The sequence below is a fragment of the Podarcis erhardii genome, assembly GCF_964252035.2.
Source record: "Podarcis erhardii genome assembly, chromosome: 2".
In the NCBI taxonomy this organism is placed as follows: domain Eukaryota; kingdom Metazoa; phylum Chordata; class Lepidosauria; order Squamata; family Lacertidae; genus Podarcis; species Podarcis erhardii.
In genome coordinates, this window is record NC_138498.1 from 1396643 (window position 1) to 1406523 (window position 9881).

The 9881-nt window shown below is 46.4% G+C and overlaps 1 long non-coding RNA gene across 1 annotated transcript; it reads right to left on the reverse strand.

The window, feature by feature from the left end:
• Positions 1–506: 506 nt before the first annotated feature.
• On the reverse strand, positions 507–4792 carry LOC309335431. The gene is made up of 2 exons (XR_014153498.1): positions 4631–4792; positions 507–732 (listed from the first exon to the last, which is right to left on the reverse strand). It is a non-coding gene; the product is annotated as an uncharacterized lncRNA (long non-coding RNA).
• Positions 4793–9881: the final 5089 nt, after the last annotated feature.

Genomic DNA, 9881 nt, shown 5'->3' on the forward strand with positions numbered 1-9881 from the left:
AGTTCTGATACTCATGTGCAATTAAAAGAAATGACTTGAACTTTTGCCAAGATGCTGATGGAACAGATGGCAGCTGATCCCAACTTCAGAGGGCCACAGAGGATTGTCTGGAGTGCACAACTGAATCCTCCTGGCTTTGCTCATGGGAGAGGGAAAGCAGCTGACACACACTCAGAGAGGAGCTAAGCACACTCCAAGCTGACCTCAGAGCTCTAATGCCCAGCTTTCTGCCTAATTCTGCAGTCTGCAGTCTTTTCAGATACTGTCTTTGGATCTGCCTTGCTCACCATTTCCTTCCTAAATAACTTTTCTCTTGCATTCCTCTCTTATGGCGTTAATTTCCCAATGTATGAGCCATGAGCAAACAATCTATGAGAAAGGGATTAGATAATTAATGTTACACACCACCCCAATTTCTGCTGAGTGGCTACACAAGATTCCAAGGGTTCCAGGCGCTCATGCGGAGTTGTGTTTCTGTTGAGAAGTCAAGGCACAGCAGAGACTAGTGTCTTTAAGAAATGTAGTTTATTGTACACATATTGACACCTGGGTCTAACTTTGGAGAGGGTTCCATCTCAAGAGAGGCTTGCTCCCAACAGCAGTGCAGCAGTGGGGTCCACGGCATCCTGCTTGCCATCATCTCCATGGCTCTGTCTCAGCCTCCAATATGGTTCTGCCCCACATGGCCTCTGCCTGGAGTTCTGGCTCCACCCTTCTCCATCCCAAAGACCACTGCCAGAAAAAAACAAACCAAGCCTTGTGAAATAAAACATTTTTCCTGTGAGCACAGCCTGCCTCTCCCCTGTTTTCCTAGCCATGGAAACTGAAATCCTAAACCTTTCTCCACCCATGATAACCATGGGAACTCCCGCCTCTGCCCTGGATTAATGACTTGCTTCTGGCACCTTTAGTCATTCTTAATGACCTCTATCCCATATCCTCCAACATCCCCCAAGCAATGGAAACCCCATTGAACTAAATGAGGGCTATTTACTTCCATGCCCTCCAAGTGTCCCGATTTTCCAGGGATGGTCCTGGAATTACAAAAGCCATCCATGCTTCTGATTTGATCCTGGAATATTCCTATTTCCTCCACCAGTGGAGTCAGCCTTTGTCCTGAGCTGCGGCGGCAGCAACAATGACAGATGCAAGGGAGCACCCTGTTGCCTCTCTGTAGCCTTTCCAAGCTTAGCCTGTATTTTTCACTGGCCTGGCACCTTCCCTCCAACATTCCAAATATTATCTAAATTCTGCCATTTATTAATTTCAAACACTCACCAATTCTAGAATCATAGAATCATAGAATCATAGAGTTGGAAGAGACCACAAGGGCCATCGAGTCCAACCCCCTGCCAAGCAGGAAACACCATCAGAGTACTCCTGACATATGGTCGTCAAGCCTCTGCTTAAAGACCTCCAAAGAAGGAGACTCCACCACACTCCTTGGCAGCAAGTTCCACTGTCGAACAGCTCTCACTGTCAGGAAGTTCTTCCTAATGTTTAGGTGGAATCTTCTTTCTTGTAGTTTGGAACCATTGCTCCATGTCCGCTTCTCTGGAGCAGCAGAAAACAACCTTTCTCCCTCCTCTATGTGACATCCTTTTATATATTTGAACATGGCTATCATATCACCCCTTAACCTCCTCTTCTCCAGGCTAAACATGCCCAGCTCCCTTAGCCATTCCTCATAAGGCATCGTTTCCAGGCCTTTGACCATTTTGGTTGCCCTCCTCTGGACCCGTTCCAGTTTGTCAGTGTCCTTCTTGAACTGTGGTGCCCAGAACTGGACACAGTACTCCAGGTGAGGTCTGACCAGAGCAGAATATAGTGGCACTATTACTTCCCTTGATTTAGACGCTATACTCCTATTGATGCAGCCCAGGATTGCATTGGCTTTTTTAGCTGCCGCATCACACTGTTGGCTCATGTCAAGCTTGTGGTCAACCAAGACTCCTAGATCCTTTTCACATGTACTGCTCTCAAGCCAGGTGTCACCCATCTTGTATTTGTGCCTCTCATTTTTTTTGCCCAAACTTTACATTTCTCCCTGTTAAAATTTATCTTGTTTGTTTGGGCCCAGTTCTCTAATCTGTCAAGGTCGTTTTGAAGTGTGATCCTGTCCTCTGGGGTGTTAGCCACCCCTCCCAGTTTGGTGTCATCTGCAAATTTGATCAGGATGCCCTTGAGTCCATCATCCAAGTCGTTGATAAAGATGTTGAATAAGACCGGGCCCAAGACAGAACCCTGTGGCACCCCACTAGTCACTCTTCTCCAGGATGAAGAGGAACCATTGATGAGCACCCTTTGGGTTCGGTCAGTCAGCCAGTTACAAATCCACTGAGTGGTAGCATAGTCAAGTCCGCATTTTACCAGCTTCTTTACGAGAATATCATGGGGCACCTTGTCAAATGCCTTGCTGAAATCAAGGTAGACTACATCCACTGCGTTCCCTTCATCTACCAGGCTTGTAATTCTGTCAAAAAACGAGATCAGGTTAGTCTGACATGACTTATTTTTCAGAAATCCATGCTGACTATTGGTGATCATGGTATTCCTTTCTAGGTGCTCACAGACTGTTTGCTTAATGATCTGCTCCAGAATCTTCCCTGGTATTGATGTCAGACTGACTGGGCGGTAATTATTTGGGTCCTCTCTTTTCCCCTTTTTGAAAATAGGGACAACATTTGCCCTCCTCCAGTCTGCCGGGACCTCGCCTGTTCTCCAGGAATTCTCAAAGATGAGTGCCAGTGGTTCTGAGATCACATCTGCCAGTTCTTTTAATACTCTTGGATGCAGTTCATCTGGCCCTGGAGACTTGAATACATCTAAACTAGCCAAGTATTCTTGTACTATCTCCTTAGTTATTCTGGGCTGTGTTTCCTCTGCTGAATCATTTGCTCCAAATTCTTCAGGTCGGGCATTGTTTTCTTTCTAGTATTTATGGGTGCCCTTGTGCCCCAAATCTTTGCTACCCTAGATTTGTAACATTATGCTTCTACTCCAAGTGAACCCCAAAGTAACTGAAGGCACAGAAGGCACAGAAGAGGTTGCTCAGAGTGTTGCTGCATGACTGATCCACTGCACTGAATTTTGTCTGCTTCTAGCTAGCCTCTGGTGACAGTAAATCACTCTATCCCATTTCTGCATTGGGGGCAGTTGAAGCATTTGATCACTCTTGCTTTGGAGCACAGCAAAATCTCCTGATTCCAGGCAAGCAACGAGCACCTGCAATGGGCATCACTCTTTTTAACCAGGTGACATACCCAGGACGGTTCATGCAGATGGGCGAGGGGGGCTGCTCTATGGGCGGGGAGCTCTCTCCACTTTCCTCCCTCTTTCCTAGCAAGCCTTTAGCACAGAAATCCACATAATTTTATACTGGCTGCAGTTTGGTTTGGGTTTATTTAGATCTAAACTTTATCTCTAAAAACCTCTTTTTAAAAAATGAAAGAGCAAGCTTCACTAGAACTGCTGAAATTTCAGAAGACAGAGGAGGGTTGGCTGAAATAGATCTCCATTGATAGAAGTGGGGCTTCAATATCCCACCTAGCCCCCATAACTATCCAAAACAAGAGAAATAGTGATAGCATTCATGATTTACACAGGTTGCAGAACTCAGTGTTTGTTAGTGGAGAATTTCCTCTTTAGCGTGTGCATATGCTGTATGACACACCACACAGCACATAGAGCATTTAAATGCACATGACCATCAAGCAGGGAAGTCCTGCCTTGGATATTCTACCATACCATTACAAACAGGAAAGGAATCAGCACAGAGTAAAACACTTCCCTTCTTGCTTCCTGAAACCATGACCTTCTGCAGAAAAGAAACGTCTGTGTGTCACTCCCAGAGCTGCCTGGAGGACGGCTCGGCTGAATCACTACCTGCTGGAAAGAAAAAGTGTCCCTGTTTTATCTTCCTCCTTTGGTGGTTTCTATAGCAACATCCCTGCAATGCCTCCTTCCAGAGTGCTTGTCTCACTGATCACATTAGAAGCCAAAAACTTTCGAGCCAATATTTGCCATCAAGGAAGTGTGGGATGGAGAGAGAAAGAAAGAGAGGGAGGAAGAGTTTTTGCACATATTATATATATCCGGTGTGACATTTACCTTGGGTGGCTAAGTGCTAAAAAGAAAGACACGAGGCATCTAAAGCTGCAAAGCAAGACACAGGAAGCATCCATGGTAGGATTAGCAACTGGTGGCCTCTGAGTCTCCCTGATAGGGGGATTATCTGGCCTCCCACAAAATTCTGACAGTCTGGAGGCAACCACAGTCATGTCCTGTCATTTCCCAACCCCAACACTTGAACATCATTGTTGGTACAGACTCTCTTCTTCCATGTATGAACAGAATTGTAGGTAAATGCTTTCATTTGGTAAGTCTTGATCCACAACTGCATCACCCATCCTTTTCTAAGGTGGATTGTGCTGTATCACTAACACAATTTTTTTGGTAGCTGTTGTTTATGGTGGTATTTTTAAGAGAAGAACCAAAGAACAGCAACAACAATGTGGCAGCAAAGAGAGGAGAAAAACAAATACAGACAGCTACATAAATAATTAAAAAGGGATCCTGTTGTGGTCCAGGGGTAAAAGTGGGCCCTGGGTCTGAAAAGGTTGGGAACTACTTGCCTTTGAAAGGAAAGAGATGATATTCTCCAGAAAGAATCTAAGGAATATTGGTATTGTTATGAGATGGGGAGGGCAGGTTATATGCCAAGACCCTTCTAATCCCTGGATCCAACATGTGTTAAAATCTAAGCAAGGGTTCAAATTCCTGAAATAGCCAGGCTGGCTTCCTGGTGAGGTAATGGTAAGGTAACAAAAGGAATGTTAAGGTAACAAAGGAAGTAGATCTGTGCCAGAAAAAAAATGGGTGGGCTTCTGCTGCTCCAGAGAAGTGGACACGGAGCAATGGTTCCAAACTACAAGAAAAAAGATACCACCTAAACATTAGGAAGAACTTCCTGACAGTAAGAGCTGTTCGACAGTGGAATTTGCTGCCAAGGAGTGTGGTGGAGTCTCCTTCTTTGGAGGGCTTCTCTCCCTCAACTCACTGGTAGTTAGAAAGACAAAATTCAGGGTGGAGAGTGGAGTTATGTGAGGTGGAAGCTGGAAGCAAGGCTGCAGGCTGGGAAGGCAGAAAGTCAGTGCCATGCCTGATTTCTGCTGAAATCCAATGCTGTGGCTGTGGGAGAAGCAAGAGCCTCTTGCGGTGCGAATGCTGTGAACCCCTCCAGTATAGGCTCAGGTTGTATATATGTGTCATAAGGACACCACAGCCTCTGCTGTACCTCATTCCAAAGGAAACACAAACCCCTGGTAAGCTCCTGGAACTCCGGAAATCCTACATTGCTCAGAGATTGGGGTGACATAGAACAGAATGTTTAGTCTCTAGTGAATGAAAGGGCAAATGTATGCATATTCTCTAGAATCCAGTGGATATGTGGAGAACGACTGTAGCTCCGTGGTAGCACACATGCTTTGCAAGCCAAGTATTGGCTCATGATGCATAGCCATACAGTCAAGTGGGTCCCTGCACATATAACATGTTTTTTGTACATTGGTAAATTATGGACTGTGATGCCTTGTGTGGTGTGTTGAGTTGGCATTCCCTCTTGCACATGCTGGGAGCTGATTCATTTAGCTCCATTGCCTGGCAGTGGCTCTCCAGGATTTTAGACAGTCCAGGTCTACTTGGAGAAACTGGCCATGGCACCCAGGGTCATCTACATGCAAAGAATGTACTCTACCACAAAGCAGCAACTCTTTCCTGAGTTAGGTGTATTCAGCACCACAATGCCAAAAGTTTTCCATAAAACATCAATTGAAACTCTTATATGAAACACAGAAGTGTTTCAAATTATTGCTGCATGACTACCAGAAAGTCAAGTTTAGATTTATAAAGCACAAATCTGTTTTCTCAAGAATGATAAAGTACATGCCTGTCAACTGGAAGTTGATACGGATGAAATTGCCCATACATAATTCCCACTAGAACAAAAATTGAGTTTACAAAGCACCACCAGAATGCTCGTGCAAAAATAATTCAATAGATGTTTGTTGGATGCATTTCAATGTGCTGGTTGTTCTCAATGGTACTAAATTATAGAGGTTTAAGTTAAAATGGATCCAGGTGGACCAACAAGCACCAGTCTTCTGTGCTTTTGAGGACAGGGGGTATATTCAGCGGATATGCCTGTATGAGCCTACCCTTATGAGCTGGATATTTCCTGGATGATTTTGCCCCTTTCTTTTAGTGGTTTAAACAGAGGCAGCTCCAGTGTCTGTTGCATCCACTTGAGCCCCAAACTCTTTGCTCTACCTTTTCTTATTTGGGCCACACCTTTTCCTTTCCCATTCAACCATATTCATTCACTTACCATATTCTTCACACCCCTTTCACCTTCATCCAATGGGTGAAAAAATAATCCCATTAATGGTTTCTGTGGTGTATTTTGTTGGATTTCTAGTATGTGGTAGAAATTCAAACACAAATCATTACAAACAACAACAAAAATATCTTTTAAAGGGGAAATAATTTATTTATTTCATAAAATTTATACACTGATTGATTGTAAAAACCTCAAAGTGGTTTACAAGAGATAAAATCGTAAAATCAAGTAAAATTCACAAGCCTACTTTAATGGTGATGATGATGATGATAATAATAATAATAATAATAATAATAATAATAATAATAATAATAATAATTATTTGTTTATAGCCCACCCATCTGGCTGGGTTTCCCCAGCCACTCTGGGCGGCTCTCAACAGAATATTAAAAACATGATAAAACGTCAAAAATTAAAAATTTCCCTAAACAGGGCTACCTTCAGATGTCTTTTAAAGGTAAGATAGCTGCTTATTTCCCTCACATCTGAAGGGAGGGAGTTCCACAGGGTGGGCGCCACTACCGAGAAGGCCCTCTGTTTGGTTCCCTGTAACCTCACTTCTTGCAATGAGGGAACCGCCAGAAGGCCCTTGGCGCTGGATTTCAGTGTCCGGGCTGAATGATGGGTGGAGACGCTCCTTCAGGTATACAGGACCGAGGCCATTTAGGGCTTTAAAGGTCAGCACCAACACTTTGAATTGTGCTCGGAAACGTACTGGGAGCCAATGCAGATCTCTCAGGACTGGTGTTATGTAGTCCAGGCAGCCACTCCCAGTCACCAGTCTAGCTGCCGCATTCTGGATTAATTGCAGTTTCCGGGTCACCTTCAAAGGTAGCCCCACGTAGAGCGCATTGCAGTAGTCCAAGAAGGAGATAACTAGAGCATGCACCACTCTGGTGAGACATTCTGTGGGCAGGTAGGGTCTCAGCCTGAGTACCAGGTGGAGCTGATAGACAGCTGTCCAGGGCACAGAATTAACCTGTGCCTCCATGGACAGCTGTGAGTCCAAAATGACTCCCAGGCTGTGCACCTGGTCCTTTAGGCGCACAGTTACCCCATTCAGGACCAGGGAGTCCCCCACACCAGCCCGCCCCCCCGTCCCCCAAGAACAGTACTTCTGTCTTGTCAGGATTCAAACTCAATCCGTTAGCCGCCATCCATCCTCCAACCACCTCCAGGCACTCACACAGGACCTTCACCGCCTTCACTGGTTCTGATTTGAAAGAGAGGTAGAGCTGGGTATCATCTGCATACTGATGAACACCCAGCCCAAACCCCCTGGTGATCTCTCCCAGCGGCTTCATATAGATATTAAAAAGCATGGGGGAGAGGACGGAACCCTGAGGCACCCCACAAGTGAGAGCCCAGGGGTTTGAACACTCATCCCCCACCACCACTTTCTGAACACGGCCCAGGAGGAAGGAGCGGAACCACTGTATGACAGTGCCCCCAGCTCCCAGCCCCTCTAGATGGTCCAGGAGGATGTTATGGTCGGTGGTGTCAAAAGCTGCTGAGAGATCCAGCAGAACTAGGAAACAGCTCTCACCTTTGTCCCTAGCCCGCCGGAGATCATCGACCAGTGTGACCAAGGCAGTTTCAGTCCCATGATGAGGCCTGATTGGAAGGGATCCAAATGGTCCGCATCCTCCAGGCATCCTCAGCAACCACCCGCTCAATCATCTTGCCCAAGAATGGAAGATTTGAGACTGGGTGATAGTTAGCCATATTGGCTGGGTCTAAAGATGTTTTTTTAAGAAGCGGTTTAATGACCACCTCTTTCAGCGGATCTGAGAAGGCTCCCTCACATAGGAAAGCATTCACCACCCCACAGAGCCCATCACCCAGCCCTTCCCGGCTTGCTTTTATGGACAAGGATGGACAAGGATCAAGAAGACAGGTGGTTGGTTTCACTCGTCCAAGAAGCCTGTCCACATCCTCGGATGTAACAGACTGAAATTGATCCCATATAATATGACTAGACAGGACTTTAGCACACTCCTGCCCTGGCCCTGCTCCCATGGTGGAGTCTGCCTCTTTCTGAATCTGAGCGACTTTATCTGCAAAAAACTTTGCACAAACATTGCAGGAGATCTTGGGGTCCCCACCAGGCCCCGGTGACGAAGGTGGTTCCGATAGATTGTGAACCACCTGAAATAGTCTCCTGCTGCTGTTTTCTGAAGATGCAATAGAGGCAGCAAAGAAGGTCCTCTTCGCCATTGCCATCGCCACTTGGTAGGCTCGACATTGAGCTCTAACCCGTGAGTGAGTTTTCCGCCGGCATTCTAGCCATCTCAGCGATTGTTTCCTTGCCCTCAGCTCCGAAGAAAACCACGGGGCTGTCCGGGCTCCATGCAATCGGAGAGGGCGCTTCGGAGCCAGACAGTCAATAGCCCTGGTTAACTCTGCATTCCAGCGGGCCACCAGGGAATCAGCTGAAAGGCCATCAACATGGGATAAAACATCCCCTACCACTCTCTGGAAACCATTTGGATCCATTAAGTGGCGGGGGCAGACCATCCGAATTGGTCCCACCTCCCTGCAGAGGGGATGGGTCGCAGAGAAGTCCAGTTGCACCAGGAAGTGATCTGACCATGGCACTTCTTTTGATTCGCTTTTAGTTAGTGTCAGGTCACCAACATCCATAGAGGTGAACACCAAGTCTAAGGCATGTCCGCGGCTATGAGTTGGGCCAAACTTATTCAGGGACAGCCCCATGGAGGCCATGCTTTCCACAAAGTCCCGAGTGGCCCCTTGTAAGGTCGTGTTGGCATGGATGTTAAAATCCCCTAGGACAATCAATCTGCCATGACCTGAAGCACCTCGGGCAGGGAATCCTTGGTGCAGCAGGGAGGTCAGTACACCAAAAGGAATCCTGTACTGCCCCTATTGCCCAACTTCCAGAACATGCACTCAGAAAACTGGGTCTTCCCAATAGGATGCCTGGTGCAAACTAGTGACTTCCTAAAAATCACTGCAACCCCCTCTCCCCACCCACATGACCTGGGTTGCTGTGCGTAAGAGAAACCTGGTGGACAAGCAGCAGCAAGGACAGGCCCATCTGCTTCATCAAACCAGGTCTCTGTCACACATGCCAGGTCAAATTCTTCATCCACAATCAGGTCTTGGATGGCAGTGGTCTTATTCATCATTGACCTGGCATTGCACAACAACACTTTCAGGTCATGTGGGTTTCCCTTGCTGATTCCAGTATCCTTCTGGTCAGGACCAGACCTGAAGTCCGGGATTGTCCTTAGACAACAACTAAACCTGCCTCCTCGGTAATGACATGGTCTGGTCTTAGCATAGCTCCTCTTCCTGCCCGTGATCACTGAGATCAGGTGTCCCGGTGCTTCTGCCCCTGTGGAACCTGCCCCAGCCATTCTGTTGGCTGAAGCCTACTCTCAGGTAGCCCTGACCCTTTCCCTTTAAAAAGCAAAATACAAACTATACAGTAGCCTAACAAAATAGTAAAAGTAAAAACAAA